This window comes from Eubalaena glacialis, chromosome X, assembly GCF_028564815.1.
Source record: "Eubalaena glacialis isolate mEubGla1 chromosome X, mEubGla1.1.hap2.+ XY, whole genome shotgun sequence".
Lineage (NCBI taxonomy): Eukaryota > Metazoa > Chordata > Mammalia > Artiodactyla > Balaenidae > Eubalaena > Eubalaena glacialis.
In genome coordinates this window covers 83,001,734-83,013,958 of record NC_083736.1, presented here as the reverse complement: position 1 = coordinate 83,013,958, position 12,225 = coordinate 83,001,734, and positions in this window count along the sequence as shown.

The following is a 12,225-nucleotide window of genomic DNA, read 5'->3' as shown; positions in this document are numbered from 1 at the left end:
TGAATACTGGGAGTAAATCCCACTAATGTATAATTCCTTTTATACACTGTTGGTTTTTATTTGCTAATATTTTGTTAAGGATGTTTGCATATACATTCATGGTAGATATTGGTCGTTAGCTTCCTTTTTTTGTAACATTTTGATTTACTTCTGGTAATGTTTACCTCATAAAATGGGGCAATACTTGAATTAGAAAGTATTCTCAGGCCAAGATGACAGAGTAGGAAGACCCTGAGCTCACCTCCTCCCATGGTCACACAAAAATTACAACTATTTACAGAGCAACAATCAATGAGAATGACCTGAAGCCTAGCAGAAAAGATCTTCTACAACTAAAAATATAAAGAAAAAAAAAACAAACAATGAGACAGGTAGGAGGGGCAGACATACAGTATAGTCAAGACCCATAAACCCATGTAGGTGACCCACAAATGGGAGGATAATTACAACTGCAGAGGTTCTCCCCAAGGAGCAAGGGGTTTAAGCCTCACATTAGGCTTTGCAGCCTGAGGACCAGCCCCCAGAATGTTTGGTTTTGAAGGCCAGTGGGGCTTAGTTTGGGGAGAGCAATAGGGTTGTGAGAAATAGAGAATCTACTCTTAAAGGGAACACAAAAAATCTCACATGCTCCAAGACCCAGGGCAGAAGCCGTAATTTGAAAAGAACTTGGACCAAACCCACTTGCTGATCTTGGAGAGCTGGCAGGCACAATTTTGGAATCTTTCCTCTGGCTTACTAGCACCTTAACCCTGCACTGCACACCAGCCAGTCAGCACCAGTCCTTGGGTGCACCAGGCCAGGCAGCTTGCTGGGAGTGGACATAGCCCCACCAACCAGCAGGTCAGCTGCTATAGAAACCTTTGAATCTCCAGGTGCCCAGGACCAGCCCCACCCACCAGTGGGTTGATAATAGCCCCATGACTCAGACTCAACCACCAGGAGTAGTGCACAGCCATGGGACCCCCTAGGCCCCAGACCAACTGACTTGTGTATTGGCACCCAAGGTCCTGCAGCCAGAGACTCTGGGACTTGTCTTGCCCATCAGTGGGTAGACACTCACCCCAGAACCCTCTAGGCCTTGGCCCTGCATGCCAGCTGGCTGACACCAGATCTGGAAACCCCAGGTCCCAGAGCAAGACACCATAGGACATGGCTCTACCCAAAAGTATGTTGGCACTAGCTTCAGGACTTCCTGGGCCCCAGCCCTACCCATCAGCATTTGGACACCAGCCCTGGGACCACCTCACAACCAGGCAAGCCAGGACCCAGCCCACCAACCAGTGGGTCAGCACCAGCCCCAGGACTCCCTGTGACCAGGCTGAACTCACCTGTAGGCTGACACCACCTTCAGGATACTAACTGCCTTACAGCCAGAGACCCCAGGACATGGCTTCACACACCAGTGGGTGGGCATTAACCACAGGACCTCCTGGGCCCCAGCCACACCCACAAGCAGGATGATATTATATCCAGGACATATTGGTACCACAGCCAGCCACTCTAGGATCCAGCCTCATTTACAATCAGGGAAAAACCAGTTCAAGACACCCCAGACCAAACAGCTAGTTGAGTCAGAAACCAGCACTACCCAACAGCAGGCCAACACTAGCTCATGACCCATGGCCCCAGAGCCAGCCACCCTGGTACCATACCCTGCCTACCAGTGGGGCAGCACTAGGGAAGGGATCCCCAGGGCTCTGCAACCAGCTACTTTGTGACCTGGTCCTGCCCACCAATAGGCCAGCAGCCTTTGCAAAAAGCAAGACCTGGAAACCAACCTTGGCCAGGAGCAAGCCATGCCTACCAGTCCACCCATAGTAGTCAGCCTGCCACAACAGAAGAAGCCACATAGCCCACATTGAGGGCACCACTAGAGCATATAGCTCTGATGACCAGGTGGGAGTTCCTTGCTGGGCCCCATAGGACATCTCCTACATAAGGGCACTTCACCAAGATTATGAAATATAACCAACCTATCAAATACATGGGAATAAATTGGTCCAAAAGAGGTGACAGAGGAATATGTTCCAAATGAAGAAATAAGATGAAACCCTAGAAGAAAAACTAAGTGAAGAGGAGATGGGCAATCTACCCAAAAAAATAACTCAAGTAATGATAATAAGGATGCTCAAAGAACTTCGAAGAAGAATGGATCAACACAGTGAGAAGTTTAACAAAGAGTTAGAAAATATAAAGAAGAACAAAACAGACATGAAGAATAAAATAACTGAAATAAAAAATACACTATAAGGAATCAACAGTATGTTAGATGGCACAGAGGAACAGATCCATGAATTGGAAAACAGAGTAGTGGTAATCACTCAAGCTAAACACAACAATGAATATATATATATATATATATATATATATATATATATATATATACACACATATATATATATATACATATATATATAAAACACTTTGTATCTCTGATGGTTCATTTCTGGTGCATAGAAAAGCAACAGATTTCTATAAATTGATCTTGTATCCAGCAACTTTGCTGAAATCATTAGTTCTAATACTTTTTAGGTGGAGAATTTAGAGTTTCTACATATAGTATCATGTCATCTGGAAACAGTGACAGTTTTACTTCTTCATTTCCAACTTGGAGGATTTCTACTTATTTTTTTAGTGTGATTGTTGTGGCTAGAACTTCCAACACTATGTTAAATAGAAGTAGTGAGAGTGGGCATCCTTGTTTTGTTACTGACTTTAGAGGAAAGACTTTCAGGTTTTCACCGTGGTATATGATGTTAGCTGTGGGTTTGTCAAAAATGGCCTTTATGATGTTGAGATATGTTTCATCTGTACTAAATTTGATGAGAGTTTTTATCATGAAAGGATACTGAATTTGTCAAATGCCTTTTCCTACATCTCTTGAGATGATCATGTGATTTTTATCCTTCCTTTTGTTAATGTTGTGTATCACACTGACTAATTTGTGAATACTGAAACAATCTTGCACCACTGGAATAAATCTCACTTGATCATAGTGTATGATCATTTTTATATATTGTCAGATTCAGTTTGCTTATATTTTGTTGAAGACTTTTGCATTTATATTCATCTAGGAAATTGTCCTTTAATTTTCATAGTTTGTAGTGTTTTTGTCTGGTTTTGGTGTCTTTTTTTTAACATCTTCATTGGAGTATATTTTTTTACAATGTTGTGTTAGTTTATGCTGTATAACAAAGTGAATCAGCAATATGTATACATATATCCACATATCCCCTCCCTCTTTCCCCTCTCTCCCACCCTCCCTATCCCACCCCTCTAGGAGGTCACAAGGGACCAAGCTGATCTCCGTGTGCTATGTGGCTGCTTCCCACTAGCTATCTATTTTACATTTGGTAGTGTATATATGTCAGTGCTACTCTCTCATTTCGTCCCAGCTTACCCTTCCCCCTTGCGTGTCATCAAGTCCATACTCTACATCTGCATTTGTATTCCTGTCCTGCCCCTAGGTTCTTCAGAACCATTTTTCTTTGATTCCATATATATATATGTGTTAGCATACAGTATTTGATTTTCTCTTTCTGACATATTTCACTCTCTATGACAGATTCTAGGTCCATCCACCTCACTACAAATAACTCAATTTCGTTTCTTTTTATGGCTGAGTAATATTCCAATGTACGTATGTGCCACATCTTCTTTATCCATTCATCTGTCAACAGACACTTAGGTTGTTTCCATATCCTGGCTGTTGTAAATAGTGTTGCATTGAACATTGTGGTACATATCTCTTTCTGATTTATGGTTTTCTCCGGGTATATGCCCTGTAGTGACATTGCTGGGTCATATGGTATTCTATTTTTAGTTTTTTAAGGCACCTCCATACTGTTCTCCATAGTGGCTGTATCAATTTACATTCCCAGCAATAGTGCAAGAGGGTTTCCTTTTCTCCACACCCTCTATAGCATTTATTCTTTGTAGATTTTTTGATGACGGCCATTCTGACTGGTGTGAGGTGATACCTCACTGCGGTTTTGATTTGCATTTCTCTAATGATTAGTGATGCTGAACATCCTTTCATGTGTTTGTTGGCTATCTGTATATCTTCTTTGGAGAAATGTCTATTTTGATATTCTGCCCATTTTTGGATTGGGTTGTTTTTTTTTTTATATTGAGCTGCATGAGCTTCTTGTATATTTTGGAGATTAATCCTTTGTCAGTTGCTTCATTTGCAAATATTTTCTCCCATTCTGAGGGTTGTCTTTTTGTCTTGTTTATGGTTTCCTTTGCTGTGTAAAAGATTTTAAGTTTCATTAGGTCCCATTTGTTTATTTTTGTTTTTATTTCCATTTCTCTAGGAAGTGGGACAAAAAGGATCTTGCTGTGATTTATGTCATAGAGTGTTCCCCCTATGTTTTCCTCTAAGAGTTTTAGAGTGTCTGGCCTTACAGTTAGGTCTTTAATCCATTTTGAGTTTATTTTTGTGTATGGTGTTAGGGAGTGTTCTGATTTTATTCTTTTACATGAAGCTGTCCAGTTTTTCCAGCATCACTAACTGAAGAGTCTGTGTTTTCTCCAAAGTATATTCTTGCCTACTTTATCAAAGATAAGGTGACCATATGTGCATGGGTTCATCTCTGGGTTTTCTATCCTGTTCCATTGATCTATATTTCTGTTTTTGTGCCAGTACCATACTGTCTTGATTACTGTAACTTTGTAGTATAGACTGAAGTCAGGGAGCCTGATACCTCCAGCTCCATTTTTCTTTCTCAAGATTGCTTTGGCTCTTCAGGGTCTTTTGTGTTTGCATCCAAATTGTGAAGTTTTTTTGTTCTACTGTGAAAAATGCCATTGGTAGTTTGATAGGCATTGAATTGAACCTGTAGATTGCTTTGTGTACAATATTCATTTTTACAATATTGATGCTTCCAATCCAGGAACATGGTATATCTCTCCCTCTGTTTGTATCATCTTTAATTTCTTTCGTCAGTGTCTTATAGTTTTCTGCATACAGGTCTTTTGTCTCCTTAGCTAGGTTTATTTCTAGGTATTTTATTCTTTTTGTTGCAATGGTAAATGGGAGTGTTTCCTTAATTTCTCTTTCAGATTTTTTGTCGTTAGTGTATAGGAATACAAGAGATTTCTGTGCATTAATTTTGTATCCTGCTACTTCACCAAATTCATTGATTAGCTCTAGTAGTTTTCTGGTAACATCTTTAGGATACTCTATGTATAGTGTCATGTCATCTGCAAACAGTGACAGTTTTACTTCTTCTTTTCCAATTTGTATTCCTTTTATTTCTTTTTCTTCTCTGATTACTGTGGCTAAAACTTCCAAATCTATGTTGAATAATAGTGGTGAGAATAGGCAACCTTGGCTTGTTCCTAATCTTAGAGGAAATGGTTTCAGTTTTTCACCACTGAGAACGATGTTGACTGTGGGTTTGTCATATATGGCCTTTATTATGTTGAGGTAGGTTACCACTATTCCTACTTTCTGGAGAGTTTTTATCATAAATGGGTGTTGAATTTTGTTGAAAGCTTTTTCTGCCTCTATTGAGATGAAAATATGGTTTTGTTCTTCAATTTGTTAATATGGTGTATCACATTGATTGATTTGCGTATATTGAAGAATCCTTGCATAACTGGGATAAACCCCACCTGATCATGGTGTATGATCCTTTTAATGTGCCGTTGGATTCTGTTTGCTAGTATTTTGTTGAGGATTTTTGCATCTATGTTCATCAGTGATATTGGCCTGTAATTTTCTTTTTTTTTTTTGATATCTTTTTCTGGTTTTGGTATCAGGGTGATGCTGGCCTCGTAGAATGAGTTTGGGAGTGTTCCTCTCTCTGTTTATTTTGGAAGATTTTGAGAAGGATAGGTGTTAGCTGTTCTCTAAATATTTGATAGAATTCACCTGTGAAGACATCTGGTGCTGGGTTTTTGTTTGTTGGGAGATTTTTAATCACAGTCTCAATTTCAGTGCTTGTGGTCAGTCTGTTCATGTTTTCTATTTCTCTTGTTTCAGTCTTGGAAGTTTGTGCTGTTCTAAGAATTTGTCCATTTCTTCCAGGTTATCCATTTTATTGGCATAGAGTTGCTTGTAGTAATCTCTCATGATCCTTTGTATTTCTGCAGTGTCAGTTTTTACTTCTCCTTTTTCATTTCTAGTTCTGTTGATCTGAGTCTTCTCCCTCTTTTTCTTGATGAGTCTGGCTAATGGTTTGTCAATTTTGTTTATCTCCTTAAAGAACCAGCTTTTAGTTTTATTGTTCTTTGTTACTGGTTCCTTCATTTCCTTTTCATTTATTTCTGATCTGATCTATATGGTTTCATTCCACTGCTAACTTTTTGTTGTTGTTGTTCTTCTTCTTCTTCCTTTAATTGCTTTAGGTGTAAGTTTAGGTTGTTCATTTGAGATTTTTCTTGTTTCTTGAGGTAGGATTGTATTGCTATAAACTTCCCTCTTAGAACTGCTTTTGCTGCATCCCATAGGTTTTGTGTCATCGTGTTTTCATTGCCACTTGTTTCTAGGTATTTTTTGATTTCCTCTTTTATTTCTTCAGTGATCTCTTGGATATTTAGTAGTGTATTTTTTGGTCTCCCTGTGTTCGTATTTTTTACAATTTTTTTCCTGTAATTGATATCTAGTCTCATAACATTGTGGTCAGAAAAGATACTTGATACAATTGCAATTTTCTTAACTTTACTGAGGCTTGATTTGTGACCCAAGATATGATCTATCATGGAGAATGTTCTATGAGCACTTGAGAAGAATGTGTATTCTGTTGTTTTTGGATGGAATGTCCTATAAATAACAATTAAATCCATCTTTTCTAATGTATCATTTAAAGCTTGTGTTTCCTTATTTATTTTCATTTTGGATGATCTGTCCATTGGTGAAAGTGGGGTGTTAAAGTCCCCTACTTTTATTTTGTAACTGTCAATCTTCTCTTTTATGGCTGTTAGCATTTGCCTTGTATTGAGGTGTTCCTATGTTGGGTTCTTAAATATTTACAATTGTTGTATCTACTTCTTGGTTTGATCCCTTGATCATTATGTAGTGTCCTTCTTTGTCTCTTGTAATATTCTTTATTTTAAAGTCTATTTTTCTTATATGAGAATGGTTACTCCAGTTTTCTTTTTATTTCCCTTTGCGGAGAATATATTTTTCCATTCCCTCACTTTCAGTCTGTATGTGTCTCTAGGTCTAAAGTGGGTCTTTTTTATACAGCATATATATGGGTCTTGTTTTTGTATCTATTCAGCCAGTCCTTGTCTTTTGGTTGGAGCATTTAATCCATTTACATTTAAGGTGGTTATCGATATGCATGTTCCTATTACCATTTTCTTAATTGTTCTGTGTTTGTTATTGTAGGTCTTTTCTTCTCTTGTGTTTCCTGCTTAGAGAAGTTCCTTTAGCATTTGTTGTAAAGCTGGTTTCATGGTGCTGAATTCTCTTAGCTTTTTGTTGGCTGTAAAGTTTTTAATTTCTCCTTTGAATCTGAATAAGATCCTTGCTGGGTAGAGTAATATTGGTTGTAGATTTTTCCCTTTTATCACTTTAAATATATCCTGCCCCTCCCTTCTGGCTTGAAGAGTTTCTGCTGAAAGATCAGCTGTTAACATTATGTGGATTCCCTTGTATGTTATTTGTTATTTTTCCTTTGCTGCTTTAATTTTTTTCTTTGTATTTAATTTTTGATAGGTTGATTAATATATGGCTTGGCATGTTTCTCTTTGGATTTATCCTGTATGGGACTCTCTGTGCTTCCTGGACTTGATTGAGTATTTCCTTTCCCATGTTATGGAAGTTTTCAACTATAATCTCTTCAAATATTTTCTCAGATGCTTTCTTTTTCTCTTCTTCTGACCCCTATAATTTGAATGTTGATGTGTTAAATATTGTCCCAGAGGTCGCTGAGACTGTCCTCAATCTCTTCATTCTTTTTTCTTTATTCTGCTGTGTGCTAGTTATTTCAACTATTTTATCTTCCTGGTCACTTATCCATTCTTTTGCCTCAGTTATTCTGCTATTGATTCCTTCTAGAGAATTTTTAGTTCCATTTTTTGTGTTGTTCATCATTGTTTATTTGCTCTTTGGTTCTTCCAGGTCCTTGTTAAACATTTCTTGTATTTTCTCCCTTCTATTTCCAAGATTTTGGATCATCTTCACTATCATTACTCTGAATGCTTTTTCAGGTATACTGCCTATTTCCTCTTCATTTGTTTGGTCTATTGGGGTTTTACCTTGCTCCTTCATCTGCTGCATATTTCTTTGTTTTCTCATTTTGTTTAACTTACTGTGTTTGCAGTGTCCTTTTCACAGGCTGCAGGTTTGTAGTTCTCATTGTTTTTTGTGTCTGCCCCCAGTGGGTGAGGTTGATTCAGTGGCTTGTGTTGGCTTCCTGGTGGAGGGGACTGGTGCCTGTGTTCTGGTGGGTGGGACTGGATCTTGTCTTTCTGGTGGGGAGTGCTGTGTCAGGTGGTGTGTTTTGGTGTGTCTGTGAACTTATTATGATTTTAGGCAGCCTCTCTGCTAATGGGTGGGTTGTGTTCCTGTCTTCCTAGTTGTTCAGCATGGGGCATCCAGCACTGGAGCTTGCTGGCCATTGGGTGGAGCTCGGTTTTAGTGTTGAGACGGAGATCTCTGGGAGAGCTCTCGCTGATTGATATTTCTTGGGGCCAGGAGGTCTCTGGTGGTCCAATGTCCTGGACTCAGCTGTTCCACCTCAGGGGCTCAGGCCTGACACCCATCTGGAGTACCAAGACCCTCTCAGCCACCTGGCTCAGAAGAAAAGGGGGAAAAAAAGGAAGAAAATAAAATAATATAAAATAAAATAATAAAATAAAAATTAAAAAGAATAAAAATTTTAAAGTAAAAATTAAAAAAGGAGAGAGCAACCGAACAAATAAACAAATCCACCAATGATAACAAGCACTAAAAAGTAAACTAAGATAAACATAATATTAGAAAAAAATCAGTCACAGGCAGCAAACCCTAAGTCTACAGTTGCTCCCAAGATCTGCTGTCTCAATTTTGGGAACATTCGTTGTGTATTCAGATGTTCCATATATGCAGGGTTCGTCAAGTTTATTTTGGTGATTTAATATGCTGCTCCTGAGTCTTCACGAAGAAATTTCCCTTTCTCTTCCTTGTTCACACAGCTCCTGGTGTTTATCTTTGATTTTTACCCTGTCTCTGCATGTAGGTCACCCTCAGGTGTCTGTTCCCTGCCCAGACGGGAGGGGGTTAAAGCAGCAGTTGATTAGGGCTCTCTTGCTCTCTCAGGCCAGGGAGAAGAGGGGTATGGTAGTCATAATTGGAATGCTGGGAGAGCCTGCATTTGCAGGGGCCAGCTTGACATTGCAACAGCCTGAGGTGCTCCATGTATTCTCCTGGGGAAGTTGTCTCTGGATCTCAGGACGGTGGCAGTGACATGCTGCACAGGCTCCCCAGGGGTGTGTGTGTATGTGTTGTGACCTGTGCTTGCACACAAAATTTTTGGCAGCAGCACCTGTAGCATTAGCGTTTCATGTGCATATCAGGGGTCTGAGCTGATAGCCGTGCTTCATGCCTGTCTCTGGAGCTCACTTAGGTGATGCTCTGCCTTCTGTGGGAAGACAAGGAAGGAATCTCCTCTCCTCATGCACCCCAAAACAATGGTCTCTTGCCTCTTCAGCAGGTCCAGGCTTTTTCCCTTACTGCCTCCCACATAGTTGTGGCACACTAGCCCCCTTCAGGCTCTCTTCATACAGCGAACCCCAGTCCTCTCCCTGGGATTTGACTTCTGAAGCTTCAGCATCAGCTCCCAGCCCCCACCTGCCCCCGTGGGTGAGCAGACAAGCATCTCAGATTTGTGAGTGCTTGCCAGCACTGATCCTCTGTGCGGGAATCTCTCTGCTTTGCCCTCTGCACCCTTGTTGCTGTGCTCTCCTCCTTGGTTCCAAAGCTTTTCTCCCTCCCACTCCCCGTCCCCACCAGTGAAGGAGCTCACTAGTGTGTGGAAACTTTTCCTCCTTCACAGCTCCCTCCCAGATGTGCAGGTCCTGTCCCTATATTTTTGTCTCTGTTTTTTCTTTTTTTCTTTTTCCCTACCCAGGTACGTGTGGAGTTTCTTGCCTTTTGGGAAGTCTGAGGTCTTCTGCCAGCGTTCAGTAGGTGTTCTGTAGGAGTTGTTCCACATGTGCATGTATTTTTGATGTATTTGTGGGGAGGAAGGTGATCTCTTACTCCTTCTCCATCTTGAACGTCTTCTGTCTGGTTTTGGTGTCTTGGTAATGGTTGCTTTGTAGAAAGAATTTGGAAATATTCTATCCTCTCCAATTTTTTGGAATAGTTTGTGAAGGATAGGTATTTCCTCTTCTTTATATGTTTGGTAGACTTTCCTGTGAAGTCATCTGGTCCTGGACCTTTGTCTCCTGGGAGTTTTTTTTTTTTTTTTTTTTACAAAATGAATTTCACTTCTAGTGATCAGTCTTTTCAAATTGTCTGTTCTTCATTCAGTTTTGGAAGGCTGTATATTTCTAAAAAAAATGTCTATTTCTTCTAGGCTGGCCAATCTTTTGGCATATAGCTGTTTTTAGTATTCTTTTATAGTTATTTTTGCATCTCTGTGGTATTGGTGGTTATTTCTCCTCTTTCATTTCTTATTTTGTTTGTGTACTCTCTTTCCTTCTTGTTGAACCTGGCTAAAGTTTTATCAATTTTGTTTATCTTTTCACAAACCAGCTCTTGATTTCATTGATATGTTCTATTTTTTTAAAAACTCTATTGTATTTGTTTCCTCTCTGATCTTTATTATTTCCTTTCTTTTGCTGACTTCAGGCTTTGTTTGCTCTTTTTCTAATTCCTTTAAGTGGTCAGTTAGGTTGTTTATTTGAGATTTTTCTTGTTTCCTGACAAAGGCCTGTATTGCTATAATCTTCCCTCTTAGAGCTGCTTTTGCTATGTCCCATAGATTTTGTAGTGTTGCATTTCCATTTTCATTTGTGTTGAGGTATTTTCTAATTTCCTTTTTGATTTCTTCATTTATCCTTGATCTCTTAGTAGCATGATTTTTAGTCTCCACCTGTTTGTTCTTTTCTCGTTTTTCTTTCTGTAATTAATCTCTAATTTCCTACTGTTGTGATCAGATAAAATGCTTGATATAATTTTTATCTTCTTCAATTTGTTGAGATGTGTCATTTATCCTTTCCTTCAATCAGATCTTTCTCATCAGTTTTTATTCTTCCTCAAATTATTCTAAGAAAACAATAGTAAAACCACACAAACAAACATAAAGGAAAAATACCCTTCCTCTACACAATGTGTTCTCTGATTACAACTACCTTCACTTTCACAGGCAAACTTTTGGAGCAAGTTGTTTAGACCACTACAACCATTGTATCTAAGAATTTATGTTCATGTATGCATTCCTTTTTTTTGTGGGTGGGAGGAAGTTTGGGACAGCAGTTATATATACACTTTCAATTGAGACTGTGACACATAATATTTTAGGAAATGATTTGTTTCAACTTTATTTCCTCTTCATCACTCTATGTGTTCTATGTTTCTAGTAACCCATATTCATTGTCTTTCCCATATATGCTGTATTTCTCCCTCAGCTAAAATGCCAACTCTGCACATAACTATCTCTTATATTACACTTGTTCTTCAAAAACAGCTCAAATGTAACATCTTAATTGGAGATGAACCGAATTACTTTAAGTCCAAATTTATTTCACCTTTCCCTTTTAAATGCCTAGTCAAGCACACTTTATTTTGAGTTATATTTGTTACTTAATATTAATTGTTCAAAATGTTTTCCATAAGATGTTGGTAGTTCTTTGAATTACAAAACCATTCCAAGTTCAAGTTTGTTTCTGCCTAGCACAAGCACAGTGTGCTATGTAGGTTTTCAATAAAAGATTTTGCTTGAAATGATAGCTTTACAAGGAAGGAAAGAGATTAGTTATATAATGATATTCTCTAGATATTTCATGAATGCATTTTGATTCAGGTATAAGCATGGATTGTATCTGAATAAAATTTGATGTCTTCTTCCCCTATAAGATACAGAAAATCATAATTGGATTATGAGTTTGAAGCACTCAGGTAGTGGAGTTTTGAAAATCTGAGTAATTACGTTACTCTTTGAACTGAGACATACATCGTCATAAAAATTAGAGATCTAAATTTCAGCTGGATTGGTAAGGCTGGATTGAAGAATGTAGCATCTGTCTTTAGTCTGAATTAAACTTCTTTTGTCTTCCCAATCAATA